This window comes from Schistocerca serialis, chromosome 10, assembly GCF_023864345.2.
Source record: "Schistocerca serialis cubense isolate TAMUIC-IGC-003099 chromosome 10, iqSchSeri2.2, whole genome shotgun sequence".
Lineage (NCBI taxonomy): Eukaryota > Metazoa > Arthropoda > Insecta > Orthoptera > Acrididae > Schistocerca > Schistocerca serialis.
Window position 1 is genome coordinate 197,149,609 of NC_064647.1, and position 20,026 is coordinate 197,169,634.

At 43.8% G+C, this 20,026-nt stretch overlaps 1 protein-coding gene across 1 annotated transcript in view; it reads right to left on the bottom strand.

Annotated features, from left to right (window-relative positions):
* LOC126424679 (histone-lysine N-methyltransferase SETD1B-like) overlaps positions 1 to 18,430 on the bottom strand; it is a 140,624-nt gene extending 122,194 nt beyond the window's left edge. Inside the window, exon 1 of the mRNA XM_050087407.1 lies at positions 18,018 to 18,430. The gene's annotated coding sequence lies outside the window, so the exon portion shown is untranslated. The remainder of the gene's footprint in view (positions 1 to 18,017) is intronic.
* Positions 18,431 to 20,026: the final 1,596 nt, after the last annotated feature.

Genomic DNA, 20,026 nt, shown 5'->3' on the forward strand with positions numbered 1-20,026 from the left:
GCGCAACATGTCCCCATCAATGAGTTCGAAAGCATCGTTGATGCGAGCTCGCAGTTCTGGCACGTTTCTTGGTAGAGGAGGTTTAAACACTGAATCTTTCACATAACCCCACAGAAAGAAATCGCATGGGGTTAAGTCTGGAGGGCGTGGAGGCCATGACATGAATAGCTGATCATGATCTCCACCACGACCGATCCATCGGTTTTCCAATCTCCTGTTTAAGAAATGCCGAACATCATGATGGAAGTGCGGTGGAGCACCATCCTGTTGAAAGATGAAGTCGGCGCTGTCGGTCTCCAGTTGTGGCATGAGCCAATTTTCCAGCATGTCCAGATACACGTGTCCTGTAACGTTTTCTTCGCAGAAGAAAAAGGGGCCGTAAACTTTAAACCGTGAGATGCACAAAGCACGTTAACTTTTGGTGAATTGCGAATTTGCTGCACGAATGCGTGAGGATTCTCTACCGCCCAGATTCGCACATTGTGTCTCTTCACTTCACCATTAAGAAAAAATGTTGCTTCATCACTGAAAACAAGTTTCGCACTGAACGGATCCTCTTCCATGAGCTGTTGCAACCGCGCCGAAAATTCAAAGCGTTTGACTTTGTCATCGGGTGTCAGGGCTTGTAGCAATTGTAAACGGTAAGGCTTCTGCTTTAGCCTTTTCCGTAAGATTTTTCAAACCGTCGGCTGTGATACGTTTAGCTCACTGCTTGCTTAATTTGTCGACTTCCGCGGGCTACGCGTGAAACTTGCCCGCACGCGTTCAACCGTTTCTTCGCTCACTGCAGGCCGACCCGTTTATTTCCCCTTACAGAGGCATCCAGAAGCTTTAAACTGCGCATACCATCGTCGAATGGAGTTAGCAGTTGGTGGATCTTTGTTGAACTTCGTCCTGAAGTGACGTTGCACTGTTATGACTGACTGATGTGAGTGCATTCCAAGCACGACATACGCTTTCTCGGTTCCTGTCGCCATTTTGTCTCACTGCGCTCTCGAGCGCTCTGGCGGCAGAAACCTGAAGTGCGGTTTCAGCCGAACAAAACTTTATGAGTTTTTCTACGTATCTGTAGTGTGCCGTGACCATATGTCAATGGATGGAGCTACAGTGAATTTATGAAATCGCTTCAATCATTTGTAATAGCCCTGTACGTAACACTGTCCGCAGCTCGTGGTCTTGCGGTAGCGTTCTCGCTTCTCTGCACGAGGTCCCGTGTACGATTCCCGGCCGGGGGCAGGAGTTTTTCCTGCCTCGACATGACTGGGTGTTGTTGTGTCGTCTTCATCATCATCATTATTGATCCCCATTACGGTAGGAGGAAGGCAATGGGACCTCTCCTAGTACAGCAGTGCGGGTCTCCCGCATCGTCCCCTACGCTCCTCAGAGTATGGGACATCATCATCATCATCCTCATCATCATCATCATCATCATCATCATCATCAACTCTTACGTGTTGGTCTCTCAACTGCCTCGGTGTCCTCCCGCAATTGACCTAATACGGATCCCAAACACTCGAGCAGTAATCAGGAACAGGTCGCTCCAGCGTCCTATATGCAGTCTCCTTCTACAGGCGAACCACTCTTTCCTAAAATTCTCCCAATAAACCGAGGCCGACCTTTGGCTTTTCCCTACCAAAATCCTCATGTTCGTTCCACTTCAATCGCTTTGCAACGTTACGTCCATGAGTCATCTTGTATCTCCCTGAAGTCACTTAACTTCGACACCTTACCGCACACCACAACATCATGAGGGAACACCATATTACTGCCCATCCTGGCCGCCAAATCATTTACGTATACAGAGAACAAGAACGGCCCTATCACCCTTCCCTAGTGCACTCCTGATCATACCCTTGTCTCTGATGAACTCTCACCGTCTAGGACAATTTACTGGATTCCATTACGTAAGAAGTCTTCCAGCCACTCACATACATTTGAACTAACTCCATTTACTGGTACTTTCGTTAATAGCCTGGAATGGGGCGCCGTGTCAAATGCTTTACGGAAATCTAGAAGTATGGAATCTGTCTGTTGCCCTTCATCCCTAGTTCGCAGTATATACTGTGAGAAAAGGGCAAGCTCAGTTTCGCACGAGCGACGTTTTGCAAAACCATGATGATTCGTGGACATAAGCTTCTCAGTGTTAAGAAATTTATTATATTCCAGTTTACAATATGTTCAAGGATTCTGCAGCAAACCGAAGTCGGGGATATTGGTCTCTTATTTTGCGGGTCCACTCCCTTACCCTTCGTATATACTGAAGTCACCTGCGCTTTTTTCCAGTCGCCTAGGAGATTCACGATAAATACAAGCTAGGTAAGTGGCCAATGCCGTAGAGTACTCTTGGAAAAACCCAACTGGGATTCCATCCTCACCTGATGACTTATTTGTTTTCAAATCTTTCAGTTGTTTCTCTACGCCAGGGACACTGAAAGGAGTATACTGGGACACAATTGTATGTGGCAGCAGAATAAGATAACAATATTAATAAATTAAAATGGAAACTAGCGTACAATAAACAATGAATGATAATGTGGATCGCCGATTGCGTGCGACCAGAGACCCAAAGATACTGTACTGTTGGGGCTCAGTTGCAGGTAGCTGTCTGTGAGGCTCAAATGGTTCAAATGGCTCTGAGCACTATGGGACAAGACGTCTGAAGATGGATGTTACGTTATGTTATGTTAACCGGGGACCTAGAAACGACGGAGAGGCTTCGTCCCCGCCGCAGCCGCAGTGGTCCACAACCCCACGACGACTACCGCAGTCCACTTCACCCCTCCGACGCCCCACACCGAACCTAGGGTTATTGTGCGGTTCGGCCCCCGGTGGACCCCCCAGGGAACGTCTCACACCAGACGAGTGTAACCCTTATGTTTGCGTGGTAGAGTAATGGTGGTGTACGCGTACCTGGAGAACTTGTTTGCACAGCAACCATCGACATATTGTAGCTGAGGCGGAATAAGGGGAACCAGCCCGCATTTGCCGAGGCAGATGGAAAACCGCCTAAAAACCATCCACAGACTGGCCGGCTCGCAGGACCTCGACACAAATCCGTCGGGCGGATTCGTGCCGGGGACCAGGCGCTCCTTCCCGCGTGGAAAGCCGTCCGTTAGACCGCACGGCCAACCGCGCGGGTCTGAAGATGGATACTTAAATTCCAAACACGTTCCATAAAGTAAACCTTAATACGATTCTAGCTGGTTGCTGCAGCGAACTATAACCGTTCTATATCCAAATTAGTTAACTGAAACGGAAACGGCAGTCTTAGAGATTAAGACATTCAGACGGCACGGAAAATAAACATAATGGTCTCTCATAAGTGCAAAGAAAAAAATGAAGACGATAAAGACATGACGATTTAGTTGCAACGAATGCTTAGGTAATTACTATCTCATGTAACTAACAAGCAGCAAAGTGGTAACTACGAGTACCACATCACGTCAGTAAAAACGTGTTTTTAATAAGCAGTATTTTGATAATAAGTGTTTCCCCAACCCTAGGGAGAATTCTGATAATAACGTTTTGCTTTAAATTACAAGAAAAATCAGTGGGCATATTCTCCGTTTACATCGCTGGAGCGTGTTCTCCCAAACAACCAAGTCCATTTAATACACATAAGTACAAGTAAAACTACATAGTTGCATTGTTCTGTTATACAATGTTTTTAAACATATACAGTAGGCTGGAAACAAAATGATGAAGAAAAAAGAGCACTTTGCTACTCGGCTTACATTTAAACAGGATACATCTTCAGCTAATTACTCGTTCGAGTTGCGGCGACAGGCGTAAGGTAACAAAAGCAAATAAATGCATGTAATCTGTGGAACCAAGGTGCCGCTCCACGTCGTTACTTCGATTACACAGGCACTTAAAAATACGTACTCGGTTCACGTGGCGGAAAGAAATAGACTATTGTGTCCGTTAATAGCCGTGAAGCGACACGCAATACTCGATAGGGGAGGGAAAAAAAAGCCTAGCGTTATTTTGCTTCAGCTAACATTATGTTCTCCTTCAAACGCACGTCAGTACACACAATACGTTTCCCATTAAAGCGGCTGACAGGTAAAATTCAGCGCGAGTGAATTCTAACAGCCGAGTTACGTGCCAGTCGCTGTGACTCAAGTATTTCCGACCAAACGTCAGACGGCGGTAGAGAAGGCTTATCTACAGCTGTGAAGATAACCGATAGCGAAACGCCGCTTCTGAGCGTTTGCACTGCCGGACACATCTGAGGAGTGAATCGCTTAATATGATGCACAATGATATTAAGAAAGATTCTGGGCAGTAGGGAATGAATGAAGTCACTTCCTAAGAAAAGCGTTTAAGATAAAATGGGTGCAAGAAGCACAACAAAAAAGACAATACAACAAGGAATTACAAGTAATGTAAACCAGAGCGACCATCTCCACCAGCTGATGTACTCGAAATCTCACAGCATTATGTACCGTATTTTAATCTACTTATGCGAGCCGTATTCATAAAGTTACAATTACCACCACTAAAAACATAGTTAGGTGTCATAAAAGTGGGCAACTTTGTGAGGGCCTTATCTTTTTTTGTGTCATAACCATATCAAAATACGTGCTGCAGAATTTATGTTGTAAATTTATGGAATTTTATTACATTTATCCGTTAACGTTGCTAGAACTAAAGTGCAATGAGGTATCCGGAATATTACGCAGTGAAAATTATTGAACTATATGAAAAAAAACGTAAATTAGTTACAAACTACGGCATTTTATTCAACATATAAACGTCACTACAGATATTCGGATTTAGGATGTTCGATATGCCTGCCATCATTGGTGATGATGTGGCGCAGACGAATAGCGACATTCTGCATGACCCGATGAAGTGTTGGGGCATCTATCCAGTGGATTACATCCTGAATGGCTGTTTTCAGCTCAGCAATGGTCTTGGAGTTATTGCCGTACATCTTGTCTTTAATATAGCCCCACAAAAAGGAGTGGCATGTGTTCAGATCCGGAGAACATGGTGGCCATTTGAGACCCATGCCCGAGACCTCTGGGTACTCCAAAGCCAGAATGCGGTCCCCAAAGTGCTCCTCCAAGACATCAAACACTCTCCTGCTTCGATAGGGTCGAGCTCCGTCTTGCATGAACCACGTCCTGTTCAACTCAGGGTCGCTCTGGACAATGTGGATGAAATCATCTTCCGAAACCTTCACGTACCGTTCGGTAGTCACCGTGGCATCAAGGAATATCGCACCGATTATTCCTTGACTGTAGATTGCACACCACACAGTCACCTGCTGAGGGAAATGCGGATTCTCAGTCCCCCAAATGCGCCAGTTTTGCTTCCTGACGAACCCATCCAAATGAAAGTGGACTTCGTCGCTAAACCAAACCATGCATGAGCACGCCGATTCCCATCATGCCCCCTGGTCAACCGTGCTGTTTGGACGCTCTAATGCAAACCGTTCAGAAGTTATGACGATTTTATTTCGTATAGTTCAACAATTGTCACCCTTAAAATGTCTAAAAGATACTTCCCAGCGCAAGACATCATTGTGACATGAAGCCTGAGCCAGGCAAAATACAATTAAATTCTTCTGTCGCATCTCTGGGTTTACCTAGTGTCCCTTCATGACACATGGTTATAACTTTGTTACAAGTTTGCCCAGTTGTGTGAGTTCTCCTACACCCATACACAGACAAACATTTGTCATAAAATTTGCCAATTGGCAGGTGAATAAGACAGACAACGATTTGGAATCAATGGTGGTATTCAATTAACCTTACCGTTTTTTTTCCCTCGTGTTGTTTCACTTAACACACGCGTAAATCAATGTGTACAACTTTTGTTTAATTACCGTGCTTAATGAAGTTTGCTTCGTTTTTCATTATTATTATTTGATTTTAATGAGGGCAGGTCTATAGTTACTGGGATTTTAAGAAAGTCTGAAAGATAAATCTCACCAAATTGGCAAATGTTTTGAACATGGCTTCACTTCAGCAACAGTTACAGGATAGCAAGTGAATAAGGCAGCCAACAACAGTCAACAAGATGCAGGATACGGTGGTATTCAATTAGCGTTAACCATGGTTTCAACGGATTTAAACCCGACTTCTTAAGAAGGACAAGAAACCTGCATAATTGCGACATAAATCACAATCAAAACATCATAGACCAGCATCACTTGTCATACAGAAACTACTGCTAACAACACAGTGCGACACGTAATACTGGTTCATGACGTTTTGACCGTAATTTAATGTATGCAGGTTTCTTGTCTTTCTGAAGAAGACGGGGTTAAATCCGTTGAAACCATGGTTAAGGTTAATGGAATGCCACCCTTTATTGCAACGGGTTGGCTGTCTTATTCACCTGCTGTTCTGTAACCGTTGCTGAAGTACAGTCACGTCAAAAATAGATTCGGTAGGATTTATCTTTCTAAATTTCTTCAAATCCCAGTACCGATAGCTTTAAATGAATAATGATGAATAAAGAAGCAGACTGCATTAATCACGGTAATGAAACAAAACTTACGGACACTTATTTACGCGTCTGTTCAGTGAAACCACATGAGGAAAATCAGGAAAGGTCACAACATTTACATTTAGCACAATATTTTCTAAGCAAGGTTCCAACTGTTACATACTAACACCCTGGGTCAATGGTATAAAAAAACAATGTCATAACGCCTTGAATACAATATTATGCGTAATGGCTTGTTATCTTTAGAAACAAAGTTATAACGCGAAATAAAATTTTGTGTATTTATAAAATATTCACAGATGTCTCTAATTCCACTAAAGAGACTTGTTTTCTGCAATGCCAACCGCTACACTCGCTTCTTCAGGAGTGTGTTGTGTTACAAAGTTACCCCTATAACATACGGAAATAAAAGTATCGTTTTCTAACGACTGAAGAAAATTTTTGTAAAATTCGGCTCTTTTATAGTATGATCTGTACATATAACTTATTTATATCGACTTACGGCCCGTTAGTCAGTTCTTCAAAGTTATTGGCAGTAACATAAAGTTTCCGAGAAGTCTGCAAACGCTTTTTCACAACGGGCAACAAATTGGCTTTGTGACCGCGTCCTTGCAGTTTAAATCAGTAGTGGTAACAACACACTGCAGCAGGGCTATATGTTGAATGTAGACACAAGTTACAGCATTTAAGAATAAAAAGTTTGTCGTCGTTGTTGTCGAAAAGTAATACCTCGGTCACAAAGTTGTCCACTTTTACGGCAGTTAACTTTTTGTTTGTTTGCTGATACATGTCATCTTTAAAAAGAAAATAATGCAAGGATATAAAAATGCGCGAAACCATTCGTAGACATTTTTATAATTAATTTTGCGCTCCACGAATATTTCTAAGCTTTACAATCTGCAATAACTAGTCATCTGGTGGTGCAATACAGAAAATATTTTATATGTCATTAACTACGTTACATGACGGAAAATGATGTATTGGAAAAGTTTTACATTACTTATAATTCCTTCGAAACATGTAAATTGATAGATTATACTTATTAACAACGAATATGCATAAACATTAAAATGACAATACTGTGGAAAACTTAAGAATAAAATCTTTCTACTTTGTTTTGAGTAGCAGCTTCACTTCTCCAGTGTACATTTCGAAGCCACACAGCTTCATCATGTGGCTTCAGCTGTTTTTTAAGAAGCTTTACTGCGATGCCGAGTCACCATAAAAGCGTATGAACCGACTCCCAAATTTTGATTATAACATCGTAAACAGCAAGTCCAAATTACCTCATTGTGGTGTCATATAAGCAAGAAATCAGTACATTTCGCTAATACGTGTTTCTACCGTGTTGACATCACGAATAAGGTCCTTACACAACAACGGAAATCTCCGACGAGGCAGTTGTGGCTTCGAAATGTACACTAGCATAGAAAAAATACTATAAAGACAGTGGACGAAATTTATTTTTGAGTTTTCTATTCATTTCAGAGCACCTCATCTCTGTCAAGAGTTATCTCTATGGATAGCATGAAAACCAGGAGGCTGCCACCCTTGGCTAAACAGAATAAATTAATTTTTTTTCAGTTATGAATGACTGCCAACATATACGCTCGACGCATTTCGACAGAAGGTTGCATTTACCTGATGTTTCTCATTTTTGTGTCTCGCTGACGTGCAGTGCGGCATAAGCAACGGAAGTGCACTGTTTGAAGACTGTAGGACTATTATACAATGGCGTTGTCTGAGGGTCACAGAAAGTCGAACGTACACTCCTGGAAATTGAAATAAGAACACCGTGAATTCATTGTCCCAGGAAGGGGAAACTTTATTGACACATTCCTGGGGTCAGATACATCACATGATCACACTGACAGAACCACAGGCACATAGACACAGGCAACAGAGCATGCACAATGTCGGCACTAGTACAGTGTATATCCACCTTTCGTAGCAATGCAGGCTGCTATTCTTCCGTGGAGACGATCGTAGAGATGCTGGATGCAGTACTGTAGAACGGCTTGCCATGCCATTTCCACCTGGCGCCTCAGTTGGACCAGCGTTCGTGCTGGACGTGCAGACCGCGTGAGACGACGCTTCATCCAGTCCCAAACATGCTCAATGGGGGACAGATCCGGAGATCTTGCTGGCCAGGGTAGTTGACTTACACCTTCTAGAGCACGTTGGGTGGCACGGGATACATGCGGACGTGCATTGTCCTGTTGGAACAGCAAGTTCCCTTGCCGGTCTAGGAATGGTAGAACGATGGGTTCGATGACGGTTTGGATGTACCGTGCACTATTCAGTGTCCCCTCGACGATCACCAGTGGTGTACGGCCAGTGTAGGAGATCGCTCCCCACACCATGATGCCGGGTGTTGGCCCTGTGTGCCTCGGTCGTATGCAGTCCTGATTGTGGCGCTCACCTGCACGGCGCCAAACACGCATACGACCATCATTGGCACCAAGGCAGAAGCGACTCTCATCGCTGAAGACGACACGTCTCCATTCGTCCCTCCATTCACGCCTGTCGCGACACCACTGGAGGCGGGCTGCACGATGTTGGGGCGTGAGCGGAAGACGGCCTAACGGTGTGCGGGACCGTAGCCCAGCTTCATGGAGACGGTTGCGAATGGTCCTCGCCGATACCCCAGGAGCAACAGTGTCCCTAATTTGCTGGGAAGTGGCGGTGCGGTCCCCTACGGCACTGCGTAGGATCCTACGGTCTTGGCGTGCATCCGTGCGTCGCTGCGGTCCGGTCCCAGGTCGACGGGCACGTGCACCTTCCGCCGACCACTGGCGACAACATCGATGTACTGCGGAGACCTCACGCCCCACGTGTTGAGCAATTCGGCGGTACGTCCACCCGGCCTCCCGCATGCCCACTATACGCCCTCGCTCAAAGTCCGTCAACTGCACATACGGTTCACGTCCACGCTGTCGCGGCATGCTACCAGTGTTAAAGACTGCGATGGAGCTCCGTATGCCACGGCAAACTGGCTGACACTGACGGCGGCGGTGCACAAATGCTGCGCAGCTAGCGCCATTCGACGGCCAACACCGCGGTTCCTGGTGTGTCCGCTGTGCCGTGCGTGTGATCATTGCTTGTACAGCCCTCTCGCAGTGTCCGGAGCAAGTATGGTGGGTCTGACACACCGGTGTCAATGTGTTCTTTTTTCCATTTCCAGGAGTGTATTTACCCTCCTACAGGTATTGACGGAAGCAGAAGTGTTGCTGATAGAAGCTGGAAGTTATCGGTTTATTCCAGGGCGTGGTCTTGCTGATACCGCAGTGTCGTCAGTTAAAAGCGTTCGCTCTCTTAGGGTCACTCAGACTTGCGGTGATACCGTGAAGAGAGAGAGCACCAGCAATCGCTTAAAGAAAGAGGCGCTGACCACGTGGTAAGGCTAGAAGGGTGTTCAAAGGTTGCTTCAACTACAGTGGTTTGTATGGGCTCTTTCGAAATACTGTAATCTGACACACTTGTTTTCTCATTTTTACCCACGCATTTTGACCTTGTGTTTTGCTAAACAAATATGGGTTAGAACGAACTTAAAAAGTTACAGTAGCAATAACATACCGTAAAAACTTACAGGCGTGCTCAAAGATTACTCAAATCAATTGGACAAAGCCATTCTTTTATATGCATGAAGGCCAAATTACCATAACGTCTTAAACAGCGTGGAATTTTCTCATAAAATTGTCGAAAAGAGTGGTGAAAGTAATGTGTGACAGTTCAGATGTTACAGAATTGCTACCAGACAATGGTTACGAACTTAGTTCTACATATCAGATTCCTATAAAATCTTTGTTACTTTAGGCTTTCTCAGATTCTGTTTAATATCAATTTTATCTTCGGCACTTACTTCTTTCTCGTCTACGTATTACAGCAAGATTTCGGATGTATCCGTAAGGATATTTAAATTATTGCCTCCGACGTAACTAGATTAGACTGAAAAAAAAAAAAATCTTGAGATGTGGATAATGGAACGTGAAATACTGAAGGTCAAATGCACAAGTGTGCCTTTTATATATTATTATACTCTGAAACGCCAAAGAAACTGGTATTCGAATACAGAGATATACAAACAGGTAGAATATGGTGCTGCGGTCGGCAACGTCTATATAGGGCGTAAATTTTTAGTTGACAAACCAGAATAACTCGAAAAATAAGTTTCACACGAAAAAATGTGTAGAATCCAAATCTGATTATTTTCGAGGAGGACACCTGCTGGTGCTAAAATCAGCCCGCCACCCCAGCCCCCTGGGGGTGGGGCGGGAGGCAAATTTCAAATTTCAAATGGGAACACACATTTTTTATTGCAGAATCAGATTCTACATAAAAAACAACGTACATTTTGTCTTAAACATTTGTTTTGATTCTTGCTAGTGGGTACTGTAATTCAAGAAAATCCATGTTCTCATTTTTGGGTGGAAAATGGTTACAGATAAATAAAAATACTTATTTACTTCGTAAATTTTGATTCGCTAAAACTAAAACTCTCCCTCTCTCCCCATAGGTTGTGATTTGAGAGAGAGGAATTAGAGTTTTACAAATATTGAGCCAAATATGGACCCTGCAAGTCATCAGGGAACTGTTCAAGCTGGTGGTGGCTCTGTAATGGTGTGGAGCGTGTGTAGTTGGAGTGATATGGGACCCCTGAATCGTCTAGATATGACTCTGACAGATGACAAGTACGTAAACATCCAATCTGGCCTCCTGTATTCATTCATGTCTATTGTGCATTCCGACGGACTTCGGCAAATGCAGCAGCATAAGGCGACACCCCACACGTCCAAAATTGCTGAAGAGTGGCTCCAGGAACAACCTTCTGGGTTTAAACACTTCCGCTGGCCACCAATCTCACCAGACATGCGACATTATTGAGCATATCAGTGATATCTTGTAACGTACTGTCCAGAAGAAATCTACTCTTACGGATTTACGTACAGCCCTGCAGGATTAATGATGTCAGTTCCCTCCAGCACTAGTTCAGACATTAGTCGAGTTCATGCCAAGTCTTGTTGCAGCACTTCTGCGTGTTTGCGGGGGCCCTACACGATATTCGGCAGGGGTACCAGTTTCTTTGGCCCTTCAGTGTATATGCTTGAATAAAGCTTTTGTTATGAAGAGGAATATGCCTTGTTATGAAACTTGCTGGTAAATTAAATCTGTGTGTCTGACTTAGTACACGAACCAGCAACCCTGTCTTTCACGTGCAATGACTTTATCAACTGAACTACCTAGACACAAAGACAGCTTCAGTTTTGCCAGTACTTCTCAGCTACATCTCGAAATGAAGCTATGAATGTGAGTTGTATGTCGTGACAGCATAACTCAGGCGGCAACAGCAGGTGTGAAACTATGTACTACCATCTGAGAACTCATTCTAGCATAAATACTTCGGTACATAAAAACATTAAAAGCAACATTGCTATGTACTAAATTACTGGCCTCCCTTGTAACTTAATCTAGTAGAAAATATTGTCTCAATATTTTCAAAAATCCTGGAAAGAACGAAGTTAACATCCTGAATGATCCATCGCTGATAGTTCATACTAACTTTGCAACCAACAAATGTCATTCTCTTGTACGATAAAATAGAAGAAATCTAATGTTCATTCGATGGCGATTGCTTTCCCACACTGATATGATTACGGAAAAATCCCTTTACGGAAAAATCCCTTGCCGATCACTGCTGTTAACAAATGTGCAAGGAGAAAAGATCAGGAAACATTTTCGAGCTGTACCCGCGCCTAGAAGTTGGGTTGTAAATATAAACATCCTGCATCTTTCGCATTTCGAAAGCGGAAATTTATATCTCTGGGTTCGAAAAGTACGCTCCCAGCTGGTAACAAACAAAGAAAATATGTGATGTAATGGGGGTCGGGTGATGGCATATGTCTGTTCTACAATTAGACCGTGACTCGTAGTAAACACGCTTGGAGATAAGGTATCCCAAGTATCAAACTTCACTCCCAGCGAACTCACTTCTTCATCAAAGCCAACAAACAGTACAAATCTATGGTAGAAACGTCCACCAGAGCACAAGTCGTTGTACTGTGTTACGCAGACAGAGTGAAATGAAGGGAACAAGTTACAAATAATGTGTACACAGTCGAAATGTTTTGAGCGCATATGTAAGGCAGTCGCTGTTGCTTTTTGCGTAACTGTTAGAAGACTAATGTTACGCTGTGGTTCTGTCTTTAAGGTAACATTTGTTTATTCGATTACTTACCGTAGTCCGACCAGTTTCCTATGACGGTGAAATTAAAGGAAAAAATGCGCGTATTATGAAACACGTCTTTCAATTACTCTAATTAGTACACGTGAGGAGTGGTTTTTATTTGGAGTGTGAGAACTGTGTACCGTGCCTAATCTAGGAAATACATGTCCATACCAACGAGAAACTTAGCACAATTTGTAGGAATTTCAGAGGGGTAGAGCGAATCTTACATGAGAGTAAGAGCTACGGTAGACAGGGACGTAGAAGCTGAATGGTCCCATGGGTGTAACTTAATTCTAACAATCAACTGATGCTTTCGATCCTTTTCACTGTTTTGTGACACAGAGAAAAAAACTACTGAGGGCAATTTTTCAGAAACCGATCACTGTATAGGTTTTCAAATTAACTTTGTTATCCTTGTTCGATTCCGAATGCTCTCACATCCGCCTTCGGCAAATTCATATTGTGTGTAATGGTGTAAAAAGCTAGTAGAACTGAAACCGGCATATATAATAGACCTTTTTAACATTACTGATCATCATGGTGTTTATAGACAGCTCACGTTCATGTTTAATGCGGTGTATTCATTTTTTTAACTTACAAGTCGCTGGAAACGTCTTAACAAACAATACTGGAGAATGATATACGATTATGACGTGTGACTTACAGAAATACCGGGCGTACGAATTGTACTTATTACGAATTGCGATACGAGTTGCATAGTCACTGTAACAGAAAGAATGAATAATTCTCGAGTAAAGCGAGAAAAGTACATCAAGGTGGTTGTATGTGTATAAGATATACCTAGGACACTGAGGGAGTTCTTGACAAAATGAGACACTGAAGATAGCAGATGAGTTTTGTTATTTGGTCAGCAAAATCACTGATAATGGTCGAAGCAGAGAGGATATAAAACGCAGACTGACCATAGACGAAAATACGAGGGCAGTTCAATAAGTAATGCAACACATTTTTTTTCTGAAACAGGGGTTGTTTTACTCAGCATTGAAATACACCAGGTTATTCCCCAATCTTTTAGCTACACAACACTATTTTTCAACGTAATCTCCATTCAATGCTACGGCCTTACGCCACCTTGAAATGAGGGCCTGTATGCCTGCACGATACCATTCCACTGGTCGATGTCGGAGCCAACGTCGTACTGCATCAATAACTTCTTCATCATCCGCGTAGTGCCTCCCACGGATTGCGTCCTTCATTGGGCCAAACGTATGGAAATCCGACGGTGCGAGATCGGGGCTGTAGGGTGCATGAGGAAGAACAGTCCACTGAAATTTTGTGAGCTCCTCTCAGGTGCGAAGACTTGTGTGAGGTCTTGCGTTGTCATGAAGAAGGAGAAGTTCGTTCTGATTTTTGTGCCTACGAACACGCTGAAGTCGTTTCTTCAATTTCTGAAGAGTAGCACAATACACTTCAGAGTTGATCGTTTGACCATGGGGAAGGACATCGAACAGAATAACCCCTTCAGCGTCCCAGAAGACTGTAACCATGACTTTACCAGCTGAGGGTATGGCTTTAAACTTTTTCTTGGTAGGGGAGTGGGTGTGGCGCCGCTCCATTGATTGCCGTTTTGTTTCAGGTTCGAAGTGATGAACCCATGTTTCATCGCCTGTAACAATCTTTGGCAAGAAATTGTCACCCTCAGCCACATGACGAGCAAGCAATTCCGCACAGATGGTTCTCCTTTGCTCTTTATGGTGTTCGGTTAGACAACGAGGGACCCCAGCGGGAACAAACCTTTGAATATCCCAACTGGTGAACAATTGTGACAGCACTACCAACAGAGATGTCAAGTTGAGCACTGAGTTGTTTGATGGTGATCCGTCGATCATCTCGAACGAGTGTGTTCGCACGCTCCGCCATTGCAGGAGTCACAGCTGTGCACGGCCGGCCCGCACGCGGGAGATCAGACAGTCTTGCTTGACCTTGCGGCGATGATGACACACGCTTTGCCCAACTACTCACCGTGCTTTTGTCCACTGCCAGATCACCGTAGACAATCTGCAAGCGCCTATGAATATCTGAGATGCCCTGGTTTTCCGCCAAAAGAAACTCGATCACTGCCCGTTGTTTGCAACGCACATCCGTTACAGACGCCATTTTAACAGCTCCGTACAGCGCTGCCACCTGTCGGAAGTCAAGGAAACTATACGAGACGAAGCGGGAATGTTTGAAAATATTCCACAAGAAATTTCCGGTTTTTTCAACCAAAATTAGCCGAGAAAAAAAATGTGTTGCATTACTTATTGAACTGCCCTCGTAGTTATGAAAAAGAGGAAATTGTCAATATCAGGTAGAAATGTAAGGTTAGAAAGTGAATATTTTTGTTTTAAGTGCAGCCTTGGACATGGACGATAAACAGTTAAGATAAGAAGAGAACAGAAGCTCTTGAAATGCGGTGCTGCAGGACAATGCTGAAGATTAGATGGCTAGATAGAATGAGTATTGACAAGTTACTGAAACGAAATGGGACGAAAAGAAGTTATGGCGGAGCACAACTAAATGAAGGGATCGGTCGTTATGATGCATTCTGGGGCATCAGGATTGTCAGTTTGCTAATGGAGGAAAGTGTGTGTGTTTGTGTGTGTGTGTGTGTGTGTGTGTGTGTGTGTGTGTGTGTGTGGAGGGGGGATATTTTAGAGAGGGAGACCACAGCAAGTGGGTTCAAATGTACTCGTATGCATGGTGCAGCAGTTATGCTAAATGAAGAGAGTCGTACAGGATAGAATACTGTGGAAAACCGTAACAAACAAGTCTTCTGACTGAAGATAACAATAACAACGTGAGAAAAATACAATCAGGTTCTTACGTGTTGTGTGTAGTATTTATGTAAGTCTCGCAAGTCCCAGATGGATACTAAGATATCCGGAACAATTTAATGGTAATAACAACCTGAATTTAGAAACGGAAGTTGCACCTGTTTTGCTTCATCAACAGTATATTTCACAGCCACCTGTTATTGGATAATCCGTCAGGGCGAACGAAGAATAGAGAGGATAGTGATTGGGGTGTGATTAGGGGGTGGGGGGACAAGGAAATAAAAGCGTTGTTAGGCGAACAACTGGCAAATGCAGAAAAATGTTGATTTCAGAAAAGTCGGCAACTGGCTTATGACAGCAGGTCTCTTTTTGAAAAGACGTACTGTTTTGCATATGTAATTCTGACTTCCCCAATCAATGAAACACGATATGTCTTGCCTGTGTTGAGTAATAATAGATAACGCAATTATTTCCGCCATGTGATGAGAGAGAGAGAGCAAGAATCGCTAACACATAAAGACTGCATGAATGGTGGTCATTCAACTGTGCACTTACAAACTCATTAGTAAGGATTACGTTACGCCGACGTAATAGTATGTAGCAGAAGAAGGCAGCAGTGTGCTGTCAAAACACACACGTACATATACGGGAAACAGTGTGAACAGTGCAGATGGGAAGCAAAGTGAATAAAAGGGCAGGCCGCAATTGAATTTATACAAGTAGTTTGTTGAATAGTCAAGGCCTCAACAGAACAGGTACAGAAATTTAATATTTTCATCAAATGAAAATGAATAAAATGTTTTTGCTCGTACGATGTAGATCGCCCTTTGTAACGATGATAATGACACGCTTCTGCTTGTGTTAAAAAGCCTAGCTTGCTGTACAGTTACCCTTTTATTTACTTTTCAAAGTCATTATGTACATGTATAAAATATTTTCTGTCTTGACAGGCACTGACAGCGTTTTACATATTTTGAAGTCTCAGTGATGTTTCGTCTCAGAAAGTGTTGGAAACAGAAATCACGGTCAAAAGCTCGGTGTAAATAATATGGCACCTACTACACGTTTTACACTTAAGTATGGTGTTTACTTATATACCGGTATATATTACGTTTTATTTTATTTTTTTATTGTTAGACGCACACTGTAGCCATGGGAAACTATTTTCAGCTGTTCACCCTTCACACAATATCATGTTTTGTCATGCTAATAGGTTTTCTGTTAGTAGACTGTGTAGTACTTTTGTAGGTATGGATTTAATTTCTACATATTGCAACTTATTTTATGTTTGGACATGTACTTCAGCCATGTGAAACCATTTTAATTAACGACTAGAGCCGGCCGCGGTGGTCTAGCGGCTCTGGCGCTGCACTCCGGAACCGCGGGACTGCTACGGTCGCAGGTTCGAATCCTGCCTCGGGCATGGGTGTGTGTCATGTCCTTAGGTTAGTTAGGTTTAAGTAGTTCTAAGTTCTAGGGGACTTATGACCTAAGATGTTGAGTCCCATAGTGCTCAGAGCCCCCCTTTAACGACTAGAGATATTCAGTTCTAAGTTACTGTGTCTATGAAGCTGATTAATTACGTATCCTGAGGCTCAAACATAAGTAGAGGCCACTTTCAGGGCATCACAAGTACTTGTTATGCATCTGTGTGAGCAGCAAATTTGACGTTGATTCTTGTATCACAACGGTATGTGATGGCTGGCTGCCTCGTTATCTTTTTTATGAATTCTTAGATCTTCTGTATATCTGGCCTTCAGCCAATCTGACTCACTGTTTTGTCACTTTGGCGTTTTTGTATTTTTGTGACAGATCTCGCAATGGCAGTATGCCGAAATCGGTTCTCGAGAATTATATACAGTAGTCAGTCATACGAGAGCCAGACAGATATTATGAATAAAGTTCCAAACAGGATCAAAGATCTGTTTGCAGCCTTCATGTCTTCAATTGATAAAGCCGTACCGCGCGGAATGAGTGCGCGGTTTGAGGCGCCATGTCACGGATTGCGCGGCCGCTCTCGCCGGAGGTTCGAATCCTCCTTCTGGCGTGGGTGTGTGTGTGTTGTACTTAGCATAAGTTAGTTTAAGTAGTGTGTAAGTCTAGGGACCGATGACCTCAGCAGTTTGGTCCCTTACGAATTCACACACATTTGAATGTTTGATAAAGCCGTCTTATCTAGTGATCAAAACGATCTACTGAAACTTCTGTATGTCCATCCTTTATTTTTTGTCACGATCTACTGAAAAGGTTTGTCATAGCAAAACTTCTACGATGCAGTGTTGTTTGATTCGTTCTTAATATATGAAAATTTTACTTCGAAGCTGAGTTAGTGGTGTGGCTTGTAAAACAGTACACGCCTGCAAATATGAGACGCATTGAGAACTTAATGGAACAAATATGTATGGGAACAATATTATTACGTGAGGAGTAATTGTTGTTTATAGCAAAGAAAAATGCAAATTCGGTATTTACGTTAAAGGCAGAACCACTGCGAAACATTAGCTTGGAACAGCCGATATTTTAATTAGGTAAGGATAATTATATTAAATCACCTTTGACAGGAAGGTAGATGGTAGATTCAGGCCAGATATGTCGTAACGACGATCTTAGGAATGTGGCGGGCTCTTCCCGGTAAACACAAGCCAGAGAGAAGCAGAGGTGACGTCATCGGACGGTGTCTTCCCAGAAAAAGAGAATCACTTGTTACAGCTTGCAGACACCTATCGCAGCAACTTTGCGACGCACACTCGCATAATTCCACGCACACCACAGACGCACATAGAAGCTCGCACAGGTTGGCGACCGCGAACGACCCAATTGCCGGATGCCCGCAGCCCGCTTTCTCGCTGACGGCCGGCAGCAATTCAAATCACACGCGTGTAAACACGCACTCACACACACACACTCACTCACTCACCGACGCCACGCGTGTTACACAAAACCGCGTACGTCCAGTCGGCCGCTATCTCAGCGCCGAGCGAGAAGCAACAAGTGCCTTCGGGCCGCAACGGCTTTCTGCGCATGCGCCGTGGGTCCACACACACACACACACACACACACACACACACAGACAAAAGGGGCCCGATGCGGCCGCCGTAAAACTCGTAGCAAGAGTCGGCGACGATTGCGTCTCTGCGCATGCGCCGTGGGCACACACACACACACACACACACACACACACACACAAACGCTCGGGCGGCGCGCGGCACGTGGAGCGACGGAGACAGAGAGACGCAGGCGCACCGCAATTACGTCTATCTGACGTCATGTGCGACGTCATTACTGAGGGCGTGGACTGGTTTGTCCGGCTGCGGAACCGCGTCGCTGTCGCCGGCGAGTTCGAACGACCGCTGCACTGCTGAACGTGCGTGTACAGCATTTTATAACAACACTCCGACAAACCAGACTCTGTCTACGGAAGCACGCGATCTGATATTCACAAGTGTTTTTATTTGTAGTGTTGCAGAATAGGGGCGGTCACACGGACATTCCTAACAGCGCGATTTAAAGGCGAGCCACGCAGATCCACGAGCAAGAATGCCCGTGTGAACGCAGTCCCAAAGCAAACATGCAGACGCGCCCTCAAGTCGCTGGTGAGGTTGCGAGGGTGCTGGGGTGGAGAAGAGTTTGTTCCTCTTTATTACAGACGAATTTTGCATGAGGACTGGACATGCACTCGACCCCATCCTTACATACCACCTAATTATGTGGTCATCGGCAACGGAAGAAAATAATGATGGACCCTGCTAGTCGGTAAAATAAGGAGTGCACACTCACAACAATTTAATAAAAATCGTAATCTACTCAGAAAAAAAGAGTATCATAATAAACAACAGGATATGGGATTCTGCATATATCTACGAAGCGGATTAAATATTACAATGAGATTTATTATACAACAGAACATAAATGTACATGATTATCGACACAAACACTGGGGTTAAAGGACAGGGTATACTGAAATATTATGAGAATAAGAGTTGGCTCGAAAACAACGGGCTCCTACTCTCTATATCTACATCTACGTCTACATGACTACTCTGCAATTCACATTTAAGTGCTTGGCAGAGGGTTCATCGAACCACAATCATACTATCTCTCTACCACTCCACTCCCGAACAGCGCGCGGGAAAAACGAACACCTAAACCTTTCTGTTCGAGCTCTGATTTCTCTTATTTTATTTTGATGATCATTCCTACCTATGCAGGTTGGGCTCAACAAAATATTTTCGCATTCGGAAGAGAAAGTTGGTGACTGAAATTTCGTAAATAGATCTCGCCGCGACGAAAAACGTCTTTGCTTTAATGACTTCCATCCCAACTCGCGTATCATATCTGCCACACTCTCTCCCCTATTACGTGATAATACAAAACGAGCTGCCCTTTTTTGCACCCTTTCGATGTCCTCCGTCAATCCCACCTCGTAAGGATCCCACACCGCGCAGCAATATTCTAACAGAGGTCGAACGAGTGTAGCGTAAGACGTCTCTTTAGTGGACTTGTTGCATCTTCTAAGTGTCCTGCCAATGAAACGCAACCTTTGGCTCGCCTTTCCCAAAAT